Raw genomic sequence first — 27,065 nt, 5'->3', positions numbered from 1 at the left:
CTTCAACCTTCTGTTTCTGTAGAAACATATTAAGACAAATTGTTTTGTATTTGTGAAATTAAAAGCAAATACATATTCATTATTAATCAGTAGCAATCATATAAACATTTGAACTTAAAATTTATGGTATATATTTGAATTTTATATTTTTGTCAGATATTTAAATCATTTACAGAACTTTTGTTCTAAAATAGTGTCTCAAGTTATTTTTATTCCTTTTCTTTTTTCTTTCTTTACTTTATTCTTTTTTTTTTTTTTTTTTTTTTTTGCAAATAGGTATCCCTCAAACCTCTGTTAAATATCTAAGGGCAAAGCACTGTCTTCTGCTTCTTATGTCAAAGCTAATAAGAAAACATTTTTGCTTAACTTTATTTTAGAAAACAATATAATGTCATCTCTAATAATAAAGAGCATTTAATGAAAATTGCAATAACTCAAAAGAAAAAATTAGTCTTTGTTTAAATGCACTTAGGATATATTTTCCCACTTATTTTTTCTAAAAAAATAAAAATAAAAATAAAAAACCCCATAACAGTATCATCCTGGTGATAATATCATATTAAATTTCTTATATAAGATTCTTAAAAAATAATCAACACGTGTCCTTAAGATTTCTGATTATAAGGACACAGCTTTATTTAACTTCTTAAATGCACTTTAAAGTTAATGTAATCAATTTTTGCTGCACAAAAGGAGAGTGTCACTCCCTTTGAAGGACTGAAGAAATGCCACCATCCCACTATGATCTTCAAACATGAAATCTCTATCACTCAACTCATGAATTTGATGACTAAAACTTAAATTTGTCCTCTGTGTTAGTTTCAAACACTCAAAATCACTCACAGCTACCATCAGAGTATGTGAAATGCCTTAGAAGGTAAAATAGTGAATAATAATAATAAAAAAACTATTACTATTAACTAGTTACTAACTACTATTAACCAAAACTTGTAATCAATCATAATGTTCCCTAAAATAGAATGTCAGTTTAGGTGACTTCAGGTGCAATAACAGAAAAATATCCCAAATAAAATGACTTAATCAGCAGGAGTTATTAATGTACTTGAAAGATTTCCTCAGGAACATTGTTCGAATGATTCTGTCATAGAATCAGAAGTCTATTTGCTGTTTCCTCTGCTAACCAGAGAAATGTGTCTCCTTGCACTACGTTCTTCAGCTAATCACCACCAGGAAAAAGTAGATCATCATAATGGGCTTGGACCATTTAACCTTCACTCCCGGGTAACATGGGCCCTTTGTCAAACATGAGCAAAGAAGAGATGAACATAGTTGAGTGATTATTTTCGAGTAGACAAACAATAGAATCTGTCATGTAAATGAATTTGGGAATCAGTTTTTTTGTTGTATTTTTTGTTTTGTTTTGTTTTGTTTTTTGCCAGGGAATAAATTTTCAAACCATTTCTAGCTTCCTTGGTCAGGATTTATAATGTCTGGGTTTCTAAAAACAAACATTTTATGGAATCCTTAATCATTTTTCTCAAGTTCTTTGGATAACACCTTTTAAGTATTTTCTTTCCTTCTTCTTCTTCTTCTTCTTCTTCTTCTTCTTCTTCTTCTTCTTCTTCTTCTTCTTCTCTTTTCTTCTTTTCTTCTTCTTCTTCTTCTTCTTCTTCTTCTTCTTCTTCTTCTCTTTTCTTCTTTTCTTCTTCTTCTTCTTCTTCTTCTTCTTCTTCTCTTTTCTTCTTTTCTTCTTCTTCTTCTTCTTCTTCTTCTTCTTCTTCTTCTTCTTCTTCTTTCTTCCTTCTTCTTCTTCCTTTAATGATTTTATTTATTTATTTAAGACAGGGAAAACACAAGTGTGGAGGGGGGAGGGAGAGGGAGAAGCAGACTCCCCACTGAGCAGGGAGCCTGATGGGGACTCAGTCTCAGGTTTCTGAGATCATGACCTGAGCCCAAGGCAGATGCTTAACTGACTCAGCCACCCAGGTGCCCTTAAGTATTTTCTTACTAGAGAAATACTTCATATTAAAAAAAAATCTTGACATATGTTATGTACCTATATTTGTGCTAATCAAGATCATAGACTCACCAGAGAGAAAATATGGCCACGTTTAATAGGAAACTTTGGTGTACTTTGATGAAACAGATTAAAAGCTGAAGGCAACTCTAAATCAGCAGGTCATACATGTAGAAAGGACATGACCAAGAAGTAGAAAATCTGACCTACTCTGCCTCCATCTAAAAGGCAAACAACTGGCCAAGTTCTAGGAAATGTAATAATTAGCAAGGCCTTCAAGATTAACAAAAAGGCTTCCCATTCTGGGAAACAGTATGAGTGAACACACACACACATGCACACATGGACACAAATTAGACTTCTCTTCAGAAAATATAGTAAAGAACTGAAGAGAAGTATAACAAAAGGATAGTAAGGAAGTAATCTAATCAGAAAATAATTCAAGGTAAAGTATAGTAACACAGGACACAGTACAATTAATAACGAAGAAAATTCTTTGCAGGTTGAAATAGTCTCTAAGAGTTTTGTTTTTAGTTGCAGGAGAATTTAATAAGTTTAATTTATTCTAGATGGTAATTTTTTTTTCTAGGTGGTAATTTAAGAACATAATTGAAGTATTTGATGAACTACTGAACTCTGAGAAATTCCATGAAAATAGTTGTGATTTAAAGCAGAAAAAGATCTCCAATAAATGTACAACACATGTTAAATGTTTATATATATATGTATTAAAAGCTCAATCAAAGCAAAATTGTATTAATTTTAACATGCTGCTTTTATAAGTAATATAATTTAACCCATAATTGAAATTAACAGTTCTATTTCCAAATTCTAAAATAATATGATTTTACTTTTTCAGTAAAAAAAGATGTTACTTGAGATGTTACTTTCAAACAAGAGATTGAGTTTACACTAAGTCTTCCATGTGATCCCTTCTGATTATTTTTTTATTACCAACTAGTCTTAAATACAGCTACCTTGGCTAGGGCTTTGAGTAGAATTTTTATCAATATGGTAGCTAATCTGTATGGACATTGATCTTTTTATAAGCATCTTTGGGCATTACTCATTAAGTAAATTAACTGGCTTTTAAAAGCAGTTATGTTTATTTTAGATATATAAAATTGCATGTGGCAAGCAGCTAGCTATTGCATGAGGAATCCAGATACCCTCAAGGAAATGAAAAAAAAAATAATGTTTTGGTCAGAGCAAAGAACATGGTAAAAGAGTTCAGAAAAATGAGCTTGAGCATGTAAAAAGGAGCCAGACATTCAGGGACTTTGTGAAGGATGTTAAAGGATTCCATCCTGTATCTTTAGAGATTTGGAACACCTTTGGTAGATTTTAAGCTGGAACTAGATATGATGAGATTAGTGTTCCTTACCTAGGATTCAATTCAAGAAATTAATTGTAGGACTAATTTGGAATTAGTTAAGAAAAAGACCTATTACAAGTAACTAGTCCAGAGATGATGCTAACTTAGGTTAGGGTGGCTAGCATACTAATGGGGGGGGGGGTGATAAATATTAACCAACATGCACTGCATCACAGTTAAATAGAAATTCACATTTGAATCGGTTGGGTCATTAACTACAATGCACTGGCCTATAACTTAACCACTAGAGGTATCATAAAACCTTACCAAAGATAGTAAGCAGACTTCAGTGCACAACTTCCAACATTTTTTTCCTATCAGTTTCCTTAATGCTGTATCTTAAGTGAGTATACATAGTTTGCTCCCAGAGTGACTCTGTGGGTTTCAGTTTGGGTTCATTCAGCAATTCAATAATATCAAGGACATACTGATATTCTTTATTTTTTTTTTCCAGGGGTGGGTACAGAGTCTACGAAAATATAGTAGATTCAGCATCTCAACAAATGTATCAAGGACACAGTTTCATTACTTCCCTGGTATGAACAATGTTAACTTTAGTCTAAAAAGAGTGGAATAAGATGGCTTCCAGTGCAGCGAGGGCCAACTGGTTCCTCAACTGCATCTAGAGTGAGAGATAGCAAGGACAATCACGAAAAGCTGTCACAAGCTTTACTTTTATTGAATTCATCGAGCTAAATGTTTTACAACTGCATAGTCAAGGTCTTATTTTCCCCTCTTTCACTGAGCATCTTCATTGCAATACAGTCTATACCTTTCACACCTCATTCCCTGCGACAAATTTCCAATATGATGCTTTCAGTTTTCTTTTCTTTTTCACATTTTTTTTAAAATTTAAATTCAATTTGCCCCATATAGAACACCCAGTGCTCATCCCATCAAGTGCCCTCCTTAGTGTTCGTCACCCAGTTACCCTATCCCCGCACCCACCTCCCCTTCCGCAACTCTGTTTCCCAGTTAGGAGTCTCATGGTTTGTCTTCCTTTCTAATTTTTCCCACTAGTTTCCCCCTCCTTTCCCTTATAGTCCCTTTCACTATTTCTTATATTCCCTGTATGAATTAAACCATATGATAATTGTCTTTTTCCAATCGACTTCACTCAGCATAGTACCCTCCAGTTCCATCCAGGTGGATGTAAATGGTGGGTGTTCGTCCTTTCTAATGGCTGAGGAATATTCCACTGTATACATAGACCACATCTTCTTTGTCCATTCATCTGTTGAAGGACATCGAGGCTCCTTCACAGTTTGGCTACTGTGGACATTGCTGCTATGAACATTGGGATGCAGGTGTCCCATCATTTCACGACATCAGTATCTTTGGGGTAAAGCCCCAGTAGTGCAATTGCTGGGTCATAGGGTAGCTCTATTTTTAGCTTCTTGAGGAATCTCCACACTATTTTTCAGAGTAGCTGCACCAGCTTGCATTCCCACCAACTGCGTAAGAGGGTTGCTCTTTCTCCACATCTTTGCCACCACTTGTGGTTTCCTGTCTTGTTAATTTTGGCCATTCTCACTGGTGTGAGGTGGGATCTCATTGTGGTTTTGATTTGTATTTCCCTGATGGCCAGTGATGCAGAGCATTTTACATACTTAATAAAGTCATATATCACTTCTCATTTGACTAGTGACACTTGTATCATACCTTCTCAAAGCATAAGGGAGGAGGCATGAATGACACCCTAAATTCCTAACGCTCAGAGCTTGCTTATGCTTCATTTCATTTAGTGGGCATGATAATACCAAAGGTGATCTAATGCATTTGGAAATTTGTATGATGTCATATTGTTAATCTACTAAAATTTGCTGGAAATATTGCAAAGATTAATTTATAAAGCTAATATCATTTCACACACTAATGGAGAAAAATAGTTTTGAGGGTATAATATTTATTAAGGCTTAGAAAATCTAATTTTATAATTAATAACACTTAACTCCACCCCTCTCCCCACTACTTTTAGTGAAAAAACATGCATGATGTTTACATTTTAGTATCTTCAGTTTTGGTCCTGAACCTCATCATCCCAGAATGGAGTTGTAACATGTACATGTAAAACCCCCGAAGGTGTAGATAGAATCAGTTGCTATTCAGAAGCTATTGAAATTCAAGACAAAATGCGTTAAGGTATTGGAAGGGAAACAGCTGAAGGACTTTTTTCTCATTCTTAAAATTCATACTTTTCCTCTGATAAATATAGATCACATATATTACTACAGCTTGCCCCAAAACTATTTCATTGCAAATATTTATGAAGTATTTTTTGGTTTGGTTAATGATGAATGTCTTGGAATGCTACCATTAACTGAACAAGCGGTATCATAACTCAACTACAGTAGACATATATAGCAAAAGTAGTTTTGATAAGTAAAATCATATAGTTTATAGAGTTGGAGAAAAATAAACTTTTGGTTCTGATGGATATAAATAAAGAACTATAAATTAGGATTTAAATCACCTAAAATGACCACTAATACAATTTCCAAAAACAAAGGGGGGATTATTTTGTAAGTACTTACACTCAACATAACTTTTCTTGTATATATTTTGCTGCTTACTGCTGCTGGGTAGCATCTCCTCATATGAGTCACTAATATTTTTTAAACTTAAGAATAAGATCAATAGCAACAGATGAGTTACATTATACTTTTGGAGAATTATACGACATTTGACTCAAATTCACTCGGTATTGAGCTACTACCTAGAGCTACCAAAATTCTCTTTAGAAATTATATTTATTTTGCCAGGTCACAAAATTCAGTCATTTCTTTGATATCATATTGAAACTAAGAAGAAAAAAAACACTTAGCATTATAGAAGTAAATATCATAGGTAGCATGAGAAACATAGATGGTTGTTCAGAAGCTGGGACAAGTCATGGGTGGTTTACAGAATTGTAGTAAGAAACTCACTGTGAAAAAAAAAAAAAGAGAAAAAAGAAACTCACTGTGGTCCTAGGAAAGCATCAAACAAACAAATGAAAAACCAAAAAACACTGTTTTGCTGCCTTTAAGAAGGAAACTGTCAAATTGTGGTAAAATATGACTTATAAAAAGTCATCACATCCTAGGACAAAATGTTTTGGAGAAAAATTAATGTTCAGTTACCATTTGTTTTGGGAAGGGGGGTGCAAGAGAGATACAGTCAGTAGATACGAAACTAGCACCCTAGATATTTCTAGCTAGAATGACAAAGAGTATTTCCAAAATTTCCATTATCTCAAGGGTTCAAGTTACTCTGAATCCCCACTGGACAAGAAACAAACAGATCTACAGATCCTTGACATGATTAAATGACTTGTTCACGTGGGAGATAAAAATAGTAGCACCTGTGACATTGCGGAAATGTCACTGAAATCAATGTTAACGGATCTGCGCTTAAAAGTTTAAGTCTTCCATTTATCTGCTGCACAACCTTAAGCCTCTGGCCAGCATTTATTTCCTTAATAGTGTATTGGGAATCATAACACACCTTCCTAGGGACCATCATTAAGACTCTTGTGGTGGAATGTGTTTGATTCATGTGCTAAATTGTGAAGGCCCACCCAAACTTTAGAAATGCTAAAATTAAAAAAAAAAGCTATTTTTTTAATATTAATGCAATATTACAAGAGATAAAGAGCTGGACAGAGGTAAAGAAATATAAACTCATAGAAGAGCTGAGGCATAGAGACTTCGGAGTTAACACACTTATGACAAATCATTATTCCTCAAGCAACATTAACATAAACTGATTAAGCCCCACTGGGGACTTCTTAGCGTATGTCATACTAATTATTTCTTTAGAAAGCCTTAACATAGCCAGATTTCCTTCTCCCTTCTAAATTATTTATTCTCAAAGTTTTTTTTTTACTATACCTCTCTCCAAAAAACCTGAAAAGAATGGCATCAACTCAAAATGCCTTTGCTGACACTTGGTCATGTATACAGTGTAATGTAATATAATGCTTTGAACACTAGCTTGTCACAGTAATCTGTATTTATCAAGTAATACTCTGATACAACATGCATAGGACAAATGTAAACTACTATAGATTTCATGAAATAATTATTTTCAGATAAGCATACAAATCAAGAACTACATTCTTAAAGTGAACAGTTTATTATAATTTCTAATATATCTTATTTTTATGATATATGAATAATGATGTAGTTGCATCTTGTTAAATTAAATTAGGCATCTCTTACTGTTTTAGCAATTCATATAATTGCCCCATAATTTTGCAAATGTGCATAATAAGAATGCACAAATGACATAAAGCTCATTTTTATGTAAACAGAGTAATTAATACAGAAATCTCAAATTCTCTTAACTGTCAAAATCAATATGCTTATAAGTTAGAAAACTCCTGGCTCACTGCCTTGAACAACTTAGAAAACATTAGGTAATCGGCTTTCAGTACAATAAATATATTCATAAAGGATGTAAATGAGATTCAAGAAGGTATTATATAAGAAATGCTGGAGGATATGATACTGAGTTGCCCCCCTTTTTTTCTCTATGACAATAAAGAAGACAAATTATGACAATGTTCATTTAAATTGAAAAAAAAAGGTAATTGATCTTAGCATAAGAGAATAAAAATTGATGTAGTTGATCACAATTGTAATCTATTCTATCTTTCCCTTGGGGAAAAGTGTCATTCTTATATATGCTCATCAAAATTGAATTGAATTGAAATAAAAGTGTAGTTATTGACTCTCCTCCCTCAGAATATGTGAAACTATTATGCACACATTCAAATTCTCAAGTAGTCAACTAAAAATTATGCTTTCGGTCCATAACCTTTTTACTTTCAATATTTCAAAAGCATCAAAACTGCTATATTCAGATAATCTTTCAAAAATATTCTGTAAATAGATAATTTGTTACTGAAAAGAACATTTTCAACCTTTGGATTGGCCGTGCAGTGATCTCTTCTAATGTGAAAACTCACATTTTCCCAGGACATTTTATATCTTTCTTGTTCTTTGATTTTTATTCCCATATACTCTTTCTATTTTCTTTTATTAGTTTTCTTATTATTCAGATGTTGGGCATTCTGGTACACTGTCCTATCCCCCACCTCTTGGTGAGAATTTGGCTATATTTAGTTTTAGAAAAGACTTCCCGTGGAGACTGTAATACCCTGAATCATGGTTATTGGGTTTGGATAGGTAATGGATTGGGGGCACTCCATTTTCAGTGTATACATTCTTAATTTAGCCCTTCATTTTTACTTTAGACATCTATCCTCAAATATATCTGGTTCTCTCTAAGTCACAGACACCAAAGAAACTTCTCCAAAGAATCAACCTTCATTCTTCTGTCCAGAGTAGGGAGGACCTTTATGTAGTAATATGAAGTCAAGAAGAGAATCAGAGAATCTAATAGAGATTACAAGAATGACTTTTCAACTAATCCTCTTGTTGCACATCCACTGTCACTACTTTTCCAGAGGCACTCATCCACATCAATCACGGAGTGTTGCACTTTGAGGCTTCTTGGCTTTTTCCTCTAGTTTCAAGTCTTAGGAATTTCTCAGGTCCACTAGGTAAGCTTTACTTAGTGCATCAACATTGCATCTTTAGGAAAAAAAAAAAAAAAACAGTTTTTTGATGGTATTTCCTCTACAAATTCCTTGCTAATTGACTCATACCACTAATAAAACATTTCAGTGACTTTCTTAGTATGCAGAAAGAGCTAGTATGTCTCTATGCAACCTTCCATTTTTAACAGAAGCCTTCCTTTACATTATAAAAGTAGTAAAATCAGAATTTAGTACTAGTGTTATATTAAGAAAATAGATATTACTTCCAAGCGCTGGGACTGAGTCAATCTTGGGCTAAATTCAGTATTAAAATTTCATAATTGAACAAATAATTACAAAAAGTGTATTGGTGTTACTGAGGATATGAAACTGAATAGAATTCCTGCTCTCAGAAGACTAGCACTATAATTGGGAAGATTTATTAACTACTACATCCTAACTAGATTGTTAGGAAGAGTGAGGGAAATATTACAAATGTGCCAATACCAATCCAGTGAGTTACACAGAATAGGATATAAACTTAGGGGAAAAAAGTGTTGATCATAATGAATGTTGAGAATGTTGGGACAACTACTGTATGGTAGAGATGGAGAAGGTCATGCTTGGGATATTGTTTTGAGAGAATGTAAGCAAAGTCCTGGCAAGGGAGCATCTATCTGTATTTTGACATCACCACATAGTTTCATTTGGTTAAAGTGTAGGATGAACTTGGAGAGTAGGAAAAATATTTCTGATAATATTTCAGTCTCTGATGGCTTATTTTCTTACTGAGCATTGCAGTTACTTCTCATGGGTTTTCTTTAACAACTAAACATCCCAGGCCAAAATAATCCCTTAATTCATGAGTATATTTCTCTAACTAGCATGAGTAAATCAAGAAAATATTAAATTCCATTGGTTACTTTGGGGAATTTTCCATATAAAAATGGTTGTAGGAGATTAAGTATAAGCAAAACAAAAAAAAATTTAAATCTTATTTGAAATGTAAGTGCACACTCTCTCCAACCCTCCCTCCCTATCATCTGTATGCTTTCTCCCAAACTTTGAGCACAAAGAAAATTAGACTTTTATGGTAATTATTTCATATCTGTCTTAAGACAGCTCTCTCTAAATTCTTTCACTTTTTTTTTCTTGTCTTTTCTTAGGAAACTTTGTTCTGTAGTTTGGATAAATATTACAGAATTTTCAGAAGAAATTATCTCTAGTAGTTTTATCCATTACTAAAATTGAAGCTCAGAAGGAAGAATTTAACTGTGAGCTTGGTAATACTTAGGTTCTTTAGAGCTCTTAGTATGAATTCATGTCTTCAAAAGTTTTCATGTACGGCCACAGAGGTTTATTTACATTAAAGATAGTTCATACAATAACCCTGATTAACATATGACATTTTGAGCAAATCAGAGTGATTGGATTTTAGCTTAGAAAAAACTCTATTTCTTCTTTGTTATGGTAGAACAGTGTTAAAATAATGTTGGTACAATATACATTAGCTAATAAGACTAAGATTTTATTTCTAATGAATTGAATATTTCAAATTAACTACAGGAGTGCTATGCATTCCATAGTCTATCATGGTTTCTACAATTTGGATAAATTAAGCAATAAATAAAATTTATTTCAAACCAAAAAATTGTGTAAAGCTAAACACAATTGTAATGATGTATGCCTTTTTTTAAGGGATGTCTTTTTAAAAAGACTGAAATCTTATAAATTCTTATCATGCTACAAATCATAAAGACAATATATTGAATTAAAATGTTATTTCAAGGGTTTTATGTCAAGCTTAAGACCTTAAACTAATATTAAATTGTAATTCTTTGGAAATCTGGATAATTTCCAAGTATAAAAGAAAAAAATATATATATTAGCTACAGTACATAGTTTTATATTGCTCTTCTTTCTTATCTCTATGTACAGGTTAGCTAAAGATTAATAGACCATGATGAGCCAGATCTCTTTAAATATATATATTCACATATATAATATGTATATATGCAGGGATGTATGTGTGTGTGTATATATGTATATATACACATATATAATTAGACATTATATATAATTAGACATCATATATTATATATTTATATAAATATTTATATATTAATTTATATATTAGTTATATATTTATATAAATATATTATAATATAATTATACTTCACTATATATATATATATATATATACACACACACAAACACACACACTCACACACACACACACCATATATATTACATAGTTTTCTTTATTTTGCAACCTTTTCCAAGATAGCTTTAATGTCCCCCTCAGGTTGACTAAACTTTAGGCAGGTTTATTTCTGATTCTAGTTCTCTGGCCTTCCTTTTCTAGGATCATTTATTTTAGGGAACTTTTGGTTGGATACTCTTTCTCTCCCTCTTAGTTGGGTAAATCCTTTCTCTACCTCTTGCAGATTTAACAAATGAGGAATAATATCTCCTTCAAGGGCCTGGGAATTATCCCTTTGAAATCTAATCAAGGGAGACAGAGCTCCTATCTGCCAATTTCTATGAAAGGAAAAGAGGCTAAGATCCATAAGTACAAATCAGTAAATAGATGACCTAATCACACTGATCAACTTCCAAGCTAAGGTCTTGCAGTACTTTACTAGCTCATCCCAGTTCTTAAAACTCTCCCGCCTTGTTTCAGCAGAGGAGTTCAATCTCTCTCCTCTATTGCAATAGTCTGGATCTCTAGAATAAAGTCTTCCTTGTCTGTTTAATTATGTCCAGTACAATATTTCTTATACCTTAGAAAATACAGTGGTATGTAATATGTGTTTATTTAAAAGAGTTATTTGAACAACTCTTGCTCTCTTGCTCTCTGGGTTTCTTTTGTATCTGGGGAAAAAGAAGTTCATTAGTTTCTTTAAATATAATAATATGTAAATCTTCACAGAGAAATTGCAGTAGGGATATAAAATATTTAGTCTATTATTGTTCGTTAAGATAAAAATCAATAATACAGTACATGCATTGTACTGTTCAATTCTGTGACAAGACTGCCTATATTTTAAATATGAAATTAAAAGTTTTAATTATACCATCTATTTGCATACTTATATAACTTTGTATGTGTACATACATAGGCATATTTGGACTTTGAGGTTAATTTAAAAAATTATTAGTAGCCAAAATATAATAAAAGACAAATTTGAGAGCATGCCATAATTGTAAAAACTTTGGAAATGTGAATTATTTTTACTTTAGTCTATAATACATACAATTATTAATTTAGGAGAAACAATTATATTAAATTGTGTTGACAAAGTTGACTCCATATGGAAAGAATCATTCATAATTTAATATGTTCATTAAGGCTTGAGTACAAATTATGATTTGGATTGTTTATAGAAATTGAGATTAGAATTTGGGCTTCTTTTCTGTAAACTGGCCAAATTATCCTATGCCTAGGTGGAAGAAGTTCCCTTTAACACCAAAATATTCACAAACTCTTCGAACTTTGACATATTCCTGTTATTTTGACCAACAGTGCTTTTTTTTTTTTTCAACAGTGCTTTAAAAAAGTTACATTCCTAAAAATTATTGTTTTAAAGGTATTGTCTGTGAAAGTATGCGTTCCTTTTTTTGTTATGCTTGTTGCTTCTGAATCTCCTTGCTTTGGCTTTACTAAAATTCATACCTGCTGTCTTTTAAAGCTGAATTGCCTTTGGTTTTGCCGGAGTGGCTTTGACTGAAGACAGATCACTGATGGATGGCTCTGCTGACTGGCATTGGCTTTGTGGCATAAGAGCCTATTGGCTGTGTCTACACATTGGAGTAGAGATGTTTTCTCAATAGAGTGATGGTCGTTTCAGGATGTCTGAAATATAACTTGGAATTTATTTTGTCCCTTCCTTCTTGTAATTGAGAATGGGGGGAGGGCTGGGGTGGATGTGGTGGGAGAGAAGGGAAAGAGGGTGCTCTTTAGATAATTTAACCTATAAAAAGAACAAAACAACCTCCATTTGAATTCACAAACTTCAACCACTGAAGGAATGTTTGTGTTACCAATTTCTGTCCCCAAAGCTCCTTTTCATGTTTTATGAGTCATGGAAGTAAGCAGACTACTTCATGCTATAGTTCAGAGAAAAGTAGAACTAGATCTTGTCACTAGGATCAAAATACTATCAAACAGCTTCATGAAGTTGGATAAGCAGTGTTTCAATAGGGCAATTAAAGAACTAATAGTGTCGATTTGAGGTAGAGTTTATGCTGCCTTAGGGTAAGATAATTGTATTTACTTTCTTATAGACTTATCTGTTACACTGAATATTACTAAATAATTATGAAAGAAAAAATTACAAAAAACTATGTAATTTGGCTAATATTCCCAAATGGACTTTTATGGGTTCTTTGGACTGATGGAAAGTAAATGGTTCTTGTAATTTAATATGAGCTTTCTTGGCTTTTTCCTTAGGAGTGAACTACAAATTCTGATTATAATCCTTCTCTAGGTATGTGCACTGCTGCAATGCTCAAAGAGAATGCAATGTTCCTATGTAATTGCTAGCCAATCAAATGATCCAAAAAATGATCTTCCAGCACAGAGAATAGAAAATCCTGACACAGATATTGAAACAATTACCTTCAAAAACTTACCACAATACCACTCTATACATTACACATAAAATATACAATGGTGGAGATCTATACTGATTAGGTCTCATTGTAATCCCATACTTTAAGTTTAGGCTTAAAAATCCTAAAAGCTTGGGAGGTGGGGGCTGATAATTGACAAAAATAGATTATTTTGTCCCTGTGTTAAACAATCCCAAGACCAAACCAAACAACTGTTAACTACTTTGATCAAAGAAACACTAGTTTCTACAGCATGAACCAATTAAACAGATTGCAAGACGAAACTTGTTTCAAAATATTCATTTCAAAAACCTAACTCACCCCTTGCCCAGAAATCCAAAGCCATTGTGTGATAACCTTTGCCTAACACAGCAAATGATCAGTGTTGCCTCCCAGTCCAGGCTCCAAAACCAATCCTATAAATACTCTCCCCTAATTCCTCCATTTGAAGAAATAGACTGTTTAGGATGATATTCATTCTTACTGCAATAATTCCAGTGCATTTAACTTTGATTAACAATAGTTGGAATCTACTAAGAATTACACACATCTCTAGGGAGTCACTTCTACAACGATTTGGAAAGTTGACATCACTGTGGGATCAGACTTTTAGAACACAGAGGAAGTTTGAATTTGACTTCAAAAATTAGTACTTCCATCTCTATGAGGTTTTTCTGTTTTTCTAAGATTTTATTTATTTATTCATGAGAGACACAGAGAGAGGTAGAGGGAGAAGCAGGCTCCCTGTGAGGAGCCCAATGCAGGACTCGATTCCAGGACCCTGGAGTCATGCTCTGAGCCAAAGCAGATGCTCAAACACTAGCCACCCAGGTGCCCTCTACCAGGCTTTCTGATTCCTAGCTTGGCACAATCACATGCTGCCATTCCAACTGGCCTAAGCTTTCTGTACTTTCTGAAAGCTTCCTTTCCCCACATGAATTTTACTTTACACTCAAAATCATCAAAATACATATAAAAGTGTTCTTTCACATGTGAAACAAATATAGGTAAAGAGATCAGAAAACTAAATTCTATTCATTTATAATATATTTTGTCAAAAAATAAAATCATGTTATTTTAAGAGGTGTTTAAATAGAGATAAGATGACAATTCATTTGAGAATTAAAAAAAAATAATTAATGTCCAACATAGAAGCATAACTTCCTGAGATTATAGAGGTTAAAAGACTATTTCATATTAAGATTTGATAAGAACATTAATCAATATTACAAATTCCAAGACAAGGAAAAAAGTATATTTTAAGATCTGCATTCATTATTTTTAATATGAAGTATTTTTTAGTAAGTCCCAATTTGAAGCATCTCAACAACAACAACAAACAATTTTATGACATATGTACAGTAGTCATTTAAAAAATAGAATTAATTTTAAAACATCTTAAAATTACAATAGCTTTAACTCTACATCTAAATATGAAATGTTTTTGGGAAGAGATGTTATTTAAAAATAACTCTTCTGATAACTCTTAAATGCAATTTGATCAATATTTGGGATTACAGAAGCATTGAGTAGTTATGAAAATCTATAGCTAGAGGGCTTATATTTATTTTTTGTAATACTTCCAAGAAAGGGAAATCATGCAAGCAAAGTACCACAGCTGGAGTTTAAACAAATGGCCATCCATTAAAGTTTTTCAAAGCATTTTAAACATCTTTTCTTATGATTCTTGACAGCTGAGGGCAAACAAGGTTCTTTGTCAATTTACGACTAAGCTGGTATCTATAAAGATCCTCTGAGATTACTGTAAGCTCCAACTAATGTCCATTTCCTTTATGCTACATTTGGGCTTTCAAGAGTGATGTCCTCCTAGGTGGCTATCTGTCTCCCAGACTCATTTACCTGAATACATAAAATGAAAAGTGATGAGCTTTTGGGGTGGACTTACTATTTGGCACATTAAAGCTAATTTATTATAGATTAATATGACCTTAGCAATACCACTTTTTCCTTACTTCCTTTTACTTTTCAAGTAAGAAAAAGACCTTATAGATAAGAACAAGCTGAAATAGATTATGTATGACAAAATATACTATGTATTGCCAAGTTTCATGTATGTGTACATTAGATATACATATACAATCTTTAGGAGGTTGAAATCCATGTAGGGTCATACGGAGGCTCTAATTTCAGTTTGAAAAATAAGTAACGTTCGTAATTTGTTGTAAGTAAAAGAGCAAATGATACTCTTATCCAAGAGGAAGTGAGTTTTGCTTGAAATATCAGTATAGGCAAAATATGAATGCGTTCTTTGGTATGCAAATAAAATGTAGGTGAGAACACCAATTTAAATTCTCTTCCTTTAAAAAATAATGTTTATGTTTAAAAAAACTACATAATGATCATGATATTTTATAATGTCATAGAAATTTGTTTTGAGATAAAAAATATTACAGACCAAATATAAAAACGTAGATAGATATAGACAGAGATACAGATTCAGAGATAGTCTAGCATCCTAGAGACATACATCATTCAGTATTTTTCTGCATATACTTGTGGATATGTTTTCCTAAAAGCCACTTGTTAAAACTTGCTTAAAAAATGGTATCCTTCAAGTTTAGGACAGCAGCTGGTTTGACAGTTGCTATATTAACAGTGGAAAAGACAGAATCATGGCCAAGAACACAAGGGCAAACCTTACTTGCATGAAAAGCATCACATGGGACTGCATATAAATCATTGCAGCATAGTATTTTTTAATCTACAATCTTAAATATATGTTATGCCCCCAAACTGTGGGAACTTAAAAATAGCAACCTTAATATTTGACTTTAAAAACATGACTCAAATGTTAATGTGCAAAAAAAGTTTAGTTACTAAAGAGGCAGAGTTGGATTAGGCCTTGTTTGGTTGAGATGATGCTAAATCCTATGACACAGTTAATTACAGAGATTTGCAGCTCTGTTAACGGAGTGATGTCACTCTATGGTAGTGCTGGGAACGGAGTGCTGCATCTTTCTCTATGATAGACCCACGCACAGAATGTAGTCAAAGAGGACCTGGGATTGTCGGGGATGTGGACCACAGGAGGTGACATTCAAAATGAAACCTGAAGGATAAATAGGGAGACTCCGGGAAAGTCATTCTAAACAGTACGAACGGATTGTTCAAAACCCAAAGGCAAAATGAAATAGGAATACTTAGATAAACTCCAAGTAATTTATTATCATTCATTAGTAATTCATTTATTCAATAAATATATATTGAATGCCAGTCATTTGAGTGCACATATATTTTTAAAACCTCATAAAAATTTGAATCCACCAGTTCTATTTAAATTATTTTGAGCCTTATGTGCAAAGAAACTTCCTTGAGTCTTATTCCTCTCACTCCACATTAATAACATATTTTTTCTTTTTTGATTGATGTTTATGCCCATTGATTATTTTATAACTACGTACTTAAATACCAAATACGTTACATGAAATACATTACGAATGGTATCAATGTCCGCCCTAAATAACCAATATAAAATGTTTATTTATTACTGATAAAATCCTAAAAGAAAGAAAAATGTTTTGATATTTCACTGTGTAGTTTTTTTTTTAAGATTTTATTTATGTATTTATTCATGAGAGACACACAGAGAGAGAGGCAGAGACACAGGCTGAGGGAGAAGCAGGCTCCACGCAGGGAGCCTGACATAGGACTAGATCCTGGGATTCCAGCATCATGCCCCAGGCCAAAGGTAGGTGCTAAACCCACTGAGCCACTCAGGGATCCCTTCACTGTGTAGTTTAGAGCTAAAAATAAGAAATCATGTAAAAATTCAAGCATCCACTTCATAAAAATCATGGTCAATATAACCCAATCAAATAAGACCAATGATAGCAGGAAACTTCAGCTTGATATGTCCATGTTATACATAATATTTTGAATTTAAAAAACAGACCACTTTTTTTTTTCTTTTTTTGACATTTATTTGGAGATAGGTAGGAAGACACTACTTGGTTTTTTAAAAACTGACCTTCCCTTAAGGCCTGGTCATAGAAGTGTAAACAATGTAAATGAATCCACCATTACCAGTTGTCATATCATATCTATGTCACCTGTGTATTCTGAGATCACACATTTACCTGCCAATACACCTGGGAAGGGTTGCTATATCACAGTTACATTTGAGCTCTTGGCAGGCAGGACTGAGGAGTAATTTGGAACAAGTTTTACATCCTATTTAGAACGAATCACTAGTATTCCCTTAAATAACAGGTTACAATAGAAAGATACTGCCTGGAACATATCCTTTTCACTTTGGTTCATTTTTAGTTTTTTTGTTTGTGATTTACATAGTTGTTTGACTCATCTGCTTATAGTGTAATCCTGCCACAAAGTATTAAAGCACAAGATACCTAGTATTCCTTCAACATCTGCATTTTTTAAGTTTTATACTCTACTACACCCCTAGGAGGTCAGCAGTTTTTGAATAATACAAAATAATAATAAACAGGTAAAACTCTTCTAAAAATGCAGATGTCTCTAACTATAATGATATTAGATGGGAAGGAGACAATGAGGGAAGAGAAAAAAGCAAACATGTTCATGTGCAGGGAATGTGGTTCAAGTCTTTGGATTTAAAAACAACTTCCCCAGAGAAGCTGGCTATAATGGAATTTCCAGAAAACTTCCTTTGCCCTCACAAAAGGACCTGAAAAGCCCAATCTAAACTTTCAAAACTACAATTATGAGATGTTATAAATGATGATCAAAGCAGTCAGAGGGAGAAGGATGAGTGTGTCTTCCATTCAGCTAGTTTGCAGCATAGCCTCTTTAGCTGTTGTTGGTGGATCAGTAAAAACCGCTGAAGTACCAGAAGTGTTTTGAAGGATAGCGGTAGAAAAGTACTGAGCATATTACCTGTCTATATCAGTAACAGGGCTTCATGGCTAGGAAAATTTTCTAAACAGTAAAATGACTCCAGGATAGGTCTGTCTGCCTGTCTCTCTCTCCATCATTAAATGTGGCAGAATTAAAAAAAGAAAAAATTTACAAGTAGATAGAGTGAAAACAAAAAATTACAAGGCAGAGAACACAAAAGAATCAAGACAATGCTATCGGTTAGAAAACCTGTTAACTCTGAAAGCCCTAGCAAAATATCACTCTTGTTTATAAATCACTTATTTATCATATGACCGCATGTTGAATTCTTTCTTTCCATGTACTGAAGAATCCTACATTCAGCTTTTAAGCATTCTTCATTTCTTTGCCAATCTTGTAGCTGAGTATCTTGTTCCAGTTGATTTTGGTGCGGGTAACTGGAAGCTGCCGGCGCAAGGCCTTGAATGTGGTGTCTGACATGGTTTGATAGTTCTCACTAATTGCTGTCTGATACTCATTTTCTGCATGCTCTATGATTTTAATAAATTCCTTGGCAGTCTGGACTTCATTCGAAACAGTTACTGAGTCTTGTACATCTTTATGACTAACCAACTGAACATTGCCATCTTCATAATAGTGAACCTGAATCTTAAGTACTCCAACCACCTGGGCTGTAGGTGGTGTGATGGTGAACTTCCACTCTGATCTCCAACGACCATTCCAGAAGTTTTTAGGCTGAAACTGGTGGCTTTCAATACATGCAATAATGGTCTGTTGCCCATCCATAGTTTTAGCATAAACAGTACAGAAGCCGTTGGAATAATGATCTTTCACATAGGCCCTTAAAGCATTGTCACAGGATTCTCTCCAAGACTTCAGACCTCCATCTACGTCCTCTGGCTGGGGGTCACTTGCTTCTTTCCGTAAATGGTCAAACTTAAAGGAAATTTTGTTTCTTGGATCTAAAAATCTGCTATTACCCAGGTCACCGTGTTCTGTAATTAAGACCTGATCTTCATATCCTTCTATCTTCACAGGCATGAACTGATCCATGTTATACTGGGCAAATGCATGTGCTGCCCCTTCCCTGAGGAGATTGTCATTATTAAGTAGTAGCCGGACATCATTGAACACTTCATTAAATTCTCCTGGGGGTGCATGAGTGATGAATTTAGCAGCTATGCATACCTTCTCCTCATCCAACACCCGATCCTCGAAGTCGGCCATCTTGGGCTGCTCTCAACAGACCACTTTTTATTAAGCAGCAAGCTCTTTTATTTTAAACAAAAAATAATACTATGGGCCAAAACTTAATGGAATATCATTGTATAACTTGAGAACTCAGCAAATGACAATGACTAAAGGCAGGAAGAGATAGTGAACAACTTTGGGGACTGTCAGGCAAAAACATGTGTTCTTCACTCCTCATGTTTCCATGCAAAGGTACCATTTTCAGGTCTCTCGCTCTATCTCTTTGTTCAGTCTAGTCCAGGAAAGTAAGGGAGACATTGAACAGTGTTTGGGGAAGGAACTTGGACATGAATGAGTAATTCCTCTGGGTTCTCTTCTCTTCTAGGTACTTTCCAAGCCAGCAGAGAAGCCTCAAGTTGTGTAGGCTTATTTTACTCTAATGTAAATATTAGGAAAGCAAGGATCACACATACGCTCCATTCTCCAACCTTTGGGCAATGATGATAGAGTTGGCACTTGGTCTCAATCTGCTGGATCCTCGAGTCTATCTCTCAACTACTTTTGTACCATTACTGGCTTTGTAATGGACAAGAAATGAAAACTCTATCTCAATGTATTTATCTGTTAAATGAAGATAATGCTTCTTTGAACATTAAATTAATATTACTATTATTTTCAAAGCGATTAGCCCCATATGGCACAAAATGAGCACGATTTCAGTGATGTTAAAGAAACATTATTTATTCCTCCCTTTATAGCTCTAATTGTGAGGTCAGGGAGGTATCTAAGGTTCATCTCAGTAAGGTCTTTGTTGAACAAAGAAAAGAATTAGAATTGATTAAAACCACCATAGAAAGCATCATTTAGATTACAGAGAAGTAGGAAGAAGAGTTATATGCGGTCATCCAGATGAGCAGTAATGCTGGTATGAGCTGGGACAGCAGTAGACCAAGTGTGGTTGAGGGAGTAGTTTGGAAAATCTTTATATTGCTCTCAAACTTCCTAACCACACTCCGTTATTATGTTAGGAGTTAATTGGACAGGTAGGTAGTCAGGGCCAGGGTACTCAACAAGAAAGCATGAAGTCAGGACAGCTAATATAAAACAACACTAACATCATGTTCTGAAGCTTAGACAGGACCACATTAGCATTCTGTTTTAACAGACTTTGCAGAAATGACTTCCGCAAAATAAGAAATAAGAAATAAGAAGATTAACCACAAAGCATTTGTCCCTATCATGAGCAAGAGGCAATTAAGACATAAGACCCCCAGATGTCAGCCAAAAAAGACCATCAGCACCTAGACACCAACCTAATAGGTAGATACAGGACCAAAGCCCCCAATTGGCATGACTTAGTGCATGCTGATCACTTATGAGAGTTCACAAAAAAGTTCATAAAAAGCCCTAAACTCCAGTGACAACCCTCTCAGGCCCCCACCCTCTCTGGGAACTTTATACTTTGTTCAATAAACTTTGCTTTGCTGCCCACCACTCTTCCTCTGGTCTACCTCTTTGTTCTATGAAGCAGCATGGTCAAGAACCTCAAGCACCAAAGACTGCACATTCCTGCAACAATTAGAGAGAGATTTTGGCTGTGGTCCAATTATTTTTGCAATCACTTGCAGGTAGGCTATTTTCTCTTGCATAGATTTTTCTTACAAGTAGTGTATTAAATGATGGCTCTCAACAAGCTATCTGCACATCCTACTCCCTGGAACCAAGGAACATCACCTTTTGAGGAATGAAAGGTTTTTTTTTTTTTTTTTTCAGATTTAAAAAAGAATCTTGAAACAGGGGGGACTATTCTTGATTATCTGAGTCTTAAATCCAATGACAAGTGCCCTTATAACAGGAAGGTAGAGGGCAATATGAGATAGCAGAGAAGAAAACAGAGAAAAGAGGAAAACATCATTTACCAAATCAATGAGTGGAGTGATGTGATTATAACCAAAGAAGACAGAAATGCTAGTGGCCAACAGAGACTGGAAGAGATGAAATAGAGAGTATCTGTAGTTAGGTAGAAGGTGGGCAAGAATGGTGGAAGGAACACCCCAAGGAAGAGTCTGAAGTCTTTGAAGGGGAATGGTAGAGACATGGGCTGGAGGCAAGGACAGTGAGAAGTAAGTTACATATTGGAAACCTGGGAGCAGAACACCCTGACCTTGCGGCCTCCGACACCTTGGGCCTGAGAAATCAAAAGCCAAAGGCATGGACCAAGTGGTCTCTTGTTCCACCTCTGCCTCAGGGTAATGTCTAGAATCATTATGATGCATTTGCATGGTGGGCACAACCTCCATGAACAAAGCGTGCCATGATGATTCCAGGACTAATCTTGTAGGGTCAAAGACTCCCCACTCCCAACCTGTGGGAGGAGTTCCCCAAATTACTGGAAGCAGCCTCTCCCACTCCACCCGTAACACTGCGGGGCTACCAGAGAGAATGAAGCCCTACTGACACATTGCTTTAAGACTTCTGGCCTCCAAAACTGTGAGGAAATGAATTTCTCTTGTCTTAAGCCACTGATTTGTTGTGATAGCTTGTCATGGCAGCCACAGGCTTTGGATACTGGGAAGTAGGGCACTGCTATAACAAATACCTAAAAATGTGGATGTGGTTTTGGACTCAGATTATGAGTAAAGGCTGGAAGAACTTGGAGAAGCACACCTGGATTGCTTTTGAAAAGACTGTTGGCAGATAAAAGGATGCTAAAGTTCATTCTGGCAAAAGTTAGATGGAATTACAGAGCATGGTAGAGACAGTGTGTAATGTTTTAGAGAATAAATGTATTTTCATAATCGGAATATTGATGGACATCAAGTGTTAAATGCACTGCAGGGAGGGGCTCAGAAGGAAAGGAGAAACACATAATTGGAAACTGGAGGAAAGACAAGCCTGGTTATCTCATGTGTAGAAACTTGACTGAATTGTGTTTTCCCGTTGGATGGAAAGAACAACTTTTAAGTGATACCCTGGGGAGATTTCCACAGTGTTGAAGATGCATCTTGATACACTTACCTATTTTGCTGTTCACAGTAAAATGTGAGAGAAGAAGATAAACTGAGGAAGGAACTGTTCAAAAAGCAATAGCCATGGATGATGGTAGAGGTTTTCAGCCTGTCCAAATTGCAAAGGAAGCTAAAATTAGGAAATTCACTAGCAGGAAAGTGTACTCTGGAGGGAGATCTGAGAGTGGGGCTGGACAGCCTTATGTGGAAAGTTTATAAATTATGGATCAATTCAAAGATTTTAGCGAAAGCCAGGAGTGAAGATGAGATTATTCAGGAATGATCTGAGGCGAGCCCCTCTTGTCCACTGGTCTGATTATTGGCAGATACACAGGAGAGCCACAAAGTTGTTGAGAATGTTACATCAGCAGGGATCCCACCAGTGTGGACTGGATGGAACAAGATAGGGGGATATGGCACAAAGCTGGTGGGCTTCCAAAATCCTACAGGCAAGCAACAAGAGTATATACTCAGCTGCAAAGATGTGTCTTCCTTCGAGGAAATGGAAGAATGACTCTGAGGCAGAAACAGATGGATCATCGGACCCAAAAGGTGGAGACACAAGTGCAGACAGCGTAGCAGTAAGTCACAAATGATTATGCTCAGACCTTGAAACCTAATGGAACTTGTCTTGCTAGATTTAAAACTTGCTTGGGACTGGTGAACCTTTTAGTACTTAGAATTTCTGCCTTTTGGAACGAGAATGTGTGTCCCATGCTAGTCCCCCCACTGTATTTTGGAAGCAAATAATTTGTTTTCTAGTTTGACAGGTCCACAAGTGGAGAACACTTCTGCCTCAGGATATATCATACTCAGAGTCTTATTTATACCTGATTTAGGAGTTAAATAAGATTTTGATTTTTAACCTCAGGATATGTAGAGGATATTATGAACTTAGAGTTTGTGTTGTAGTGGGTTGAGGCTTCTGGGAATTTGTAGATGTTCTAGGTGCATTTTGTGTATGGGATACACGTGAATTTTGTGGGGTTCTCTGTGGTGGCTCCCATCTCCACATCTTAAATCCTGGAAACTGTAAACGTTAACTTATTTTGGAAAAGAGTCTTTGCAGATGTAATTATAATACGGATTTTGCAATAAAGTGATAATCCTGGATTATCTGGATAGGACCTAAACAAAAAAGCAAGTGTCATTTTAAAGGAAAGGCACAGGAACCTGAGCCAGATAGAAGAGAAAAAGAGAGGGAGAAGAGGAGAAGGCAGTGTGGCCACTGAGGCAGAGATTGGAGTGATGTGTGGCCATATTCCAAGGAAGTAAATGGCCATTAGAAGCTGGAAGAGAAAACAAATGGAATTTGTCCACAGTGTCTGTAGGCAGTGAGACCCTGTAAACACATTGATTTTGGACTTAGACCCTCCAAAATATTTAGAGAATAAATTGATTTTGTTTTAAACTACCAAGTTAGTGATAATTTATTATGGCAGCAACAGGAAACTAATCCTCTCTAATAAAACCTTTGCAATTTAGTCTTATATTGAGTTCTCTTTCTGTGAGGGTCTGTGCTAACATAACTGAGATAGAATATTTTTGATTATCGGGAGCTGAGAATCAGTATTTTTATTGTGGGTATACTAAATAGAAGATGCCCCCAGCACATTAAAGTGGGAATGGGATGTAAGCAGTTTGATACATGGGTCTGAAGATCTGTGGAGATGCCAATCCTGGGAAAATAAATGTAGGGGACATGGATACAAAGATGATATTTAAAGATAAGGGCTGTTTGAGGTATCTTACTTCAAATGGTGTTAATGAGAAGTGTTAAGCTGGCCTGAAGTACTCCAGACTTCCACATATGAGGAGAATGAGTTGGGGAAGGAGACTAAGAAGGGAAAGGTAATGAGGTTATGTGGCTTGTGCTCCAGAAAGCACCCAACTCCCTTCCAGTCTTCAACATGAGGTTGAATTCCCTCATCCCCTATCTTAGATTCATTTCCTTCCTTCCTTTCTTCTTTTTCTTCTTTATTTTTTCTTTTTCTTTTTCTTTTTTTTTTTTTTTTTTTTTTTTTGAGAGAGAGAGAGAGCATGCAGGAGTGGGTGGGGGAGAGGGGGCAATGGAGAAAGGGAGATGACAGAGAATCTGATGCAGGGCTCAACCTCACAACCCTGAGATCATGACCTGATCCATAATCAAGAGTTGGACAGTTAACCAACTGAGCCACTGGGGCACCCCAATCTCGCTTCACTTCTGTCCTCCACTTTCTACTGGATTCACCTTCACAGAAGTTAAGATTGGTTTGTATTGATGGTGATTGGTTTTTACATTTTTGTAGAGTTTCTTTAAACTGAAACGTATATTGCTATTGTTCTTTACACCCCCCCCCAAAAAAATAAAAAAAAATCCACAAAGGATTTGGGTAAAAATATCACTGGAACAAAAGAACCATATCAATATTATTAGGGAAAGAAAAAGGTCTTTCTGTTCAGTGTTCCTGGTGTACAAAGGAACAGCGATGAGCTACAGAGGTCAGCATTAGGAGGCGATGAGGACTAAGGAAATCTGGCTGAAACAAAGGTTCCTCTAGTCGTTCTCACTGTCTGCCACCCAACCCCAAATATCTCCACCACCACTGGTCTTCCTAGATGACTTTATATTCTCTCTTCTAATTTCCTCGAATTCTCTCTGGATCACCATGGCATTAAAACGAATAATCATTGTTATTTTCTCTTCTCCCACGTGCACACAAACTTCAGTGTATCAGAGTCTGCTGGTTGCTTCCCAACACCCAATATTCATCCTCCTCTCCCTCAGTGGGGCATTTAGTCCCCCAGAAGAAAAGCAACATTGTCTTGCCTCACTGGCCTCCTTGCTGGGTGTGCCTCTGTTATCAAGCCACAGCCAATAGAAAACAAGTAGAATATCGTGTAGCAGATCCCACACTCATTCTCTGAAAGAATAATGGCAAAGCCCCTTTCACCCTTGATCCTTTCCCACTGGCTGGAATGCAGACATAATGTCATACTCAGAAATAGAGCCACTAGGAGAGAAGCAATGAGATTAAAAAGGACCTGTGTCCCTTGGCACACACCGAGCTGAGCTGGTTTAGGAGATGGTGCTACCTACCTCAGAACCTGTAAATGAGAATTGCATTACTTGCACCACTTGTATATGGGAGTCTTTGCCATTTATACATGAAATGAATCTTGGGTAATATTGATTTCTTAATAATTTCCAACTGGGAGGGTAACAGAACGTGTGTCATTGGTTTAATGGATGTTGTCCGACCGCAGATGGCAAGGACTCATGTCACAGACTTAATGGTGCAGTAGTAAAGCAGGGTTCAAGACTCTCTTTTATCTCATAAGACAAATTATCTCTCTTTTAACTCATAAGACACCAGTTATCTCATAACTGGTGAAGTTGTCTAAGAAGAAGACATTATCAGGAATTGCTATGGGCTGAAATGTATTTCCAAATTCTTCTGATGAAGTACTCACCTCCCGTACCTGAGGATATGACTGCATTTGGAGATAAAGTTCTTAAAGCGGTAATTAATTTATTTTTATTTTTATTTTTTTGGTAATTAATTTAAAATGAGGTCATGAGATTAGCCTCTAATCTCCTATGATTAGTGTCCTCACAAAAGGAAATTAAGAAGGGCGAGATGACCATGCAAAGACGCAGAAAGAAAAGGACCATCTACAAGCCAGAGAGAGAGGCCTAAGAAGAAACCGACCTTGCTGACACCTTGATCTTGGACTTCCCGCACCTAGAATCATGAGAAAATGAATTTCTGCTGTGTAAGCCAGCTACCATGTTACGGCAGTCCTAGAAAACTAATACAGAGATAACCAAAATCATATTGTGCACTTACTCGTCTTGCCACTATGAGGCAAGCCTGGTAAGAAAGAGAGAAACTTAGCACATAGATAACCACTTGCTGGGAGAGATGAAGAGGAGTTAACGAAGGCTTCCTCTGAAGGCAGCGTCTACATCTTCACAGCGGTCCAGTAATACGGCACATTGCTGGGTTGGAAAGTCAACAGCTGCTGTACCTCTCCGGGAAACTGCTCTCAAGGTAGATAGAGCCTCAGCAGGAGATAAGGCCTAGCCTCAGAGCTCTTTCCTGGACCTGTGGTTAGGAGTTCTCAGCCACACAGTACAAGTCAGCCTGGGTGAAACCGCTAATTTGGATCACTGCTTCACACCAGCACCACCACCCCTTGAAACTTATTTCTGGTCATCCATCAGAAAATTAGGAAAAAAAAAAAAAAGAAGGCCACACCATGTATGCCTTCAGACACAAGTCTCCTCTAGTGAGATGATGGGTGGTAGCCTCAGGCAGTCTGTTCTGGGTCGGCTGGTGTTTCTGCTTGGTCTAGACAGCCTCAGCAACAGACATTTACATACTATAATGATAGAAAATGTCTCCTTTGCTTTTCCCTCCATACCATCTGCTCTTTGGATTTTAAAGGTGGAAGATATACGGAGTCTTTTTTTTTTTTTTTCTCCTTTCACCAGAGACATCTGCTCCTGTTCAACGTATAATAAAGCCTTTCTTATCTCTCGAGGAGCCAAGGTTT

General features: G+C 35.6%; 1 protein-coding gene and 1 pseudogene across 2 annotated transcripts in view; both read right to left on the bottom strand.

Moving 5' to 3' along the window:
- CDH12 (cadherin 12) overlaps nt 1-27,065 on the bottom strand; it is a 966,147-nt gene that overhangs the window by 508,164 nt on the left and 430,918 nt on the right. The gene's annotated exons all lie outside the window — the stretch shown is intronic.
- LOC144313064 (F-actin-capping protein subunit alpha-1 pseudogene) lies at nt 17,408-19,562 on the bottom strand (annotated as a pseudogene).

Source organism: Canis aureus, chromosome 4 (assembly GCF_053574225.1).
Source record: "Canis aureus isolate CA01 chromosome 4, VMU_Caureus_v.1.0, whole genome shotgun sequence".
NCBI lineage: Eukaryota > Metazoa > Chordata > Mammalia > Carnivora > Canidae > Canis > Canis aureus.
The sequence above is the reverse complement of the archived record's forward strand: the minus strand, read 5'-3'. Positions and strand labels throughout refer to the sequence as shown.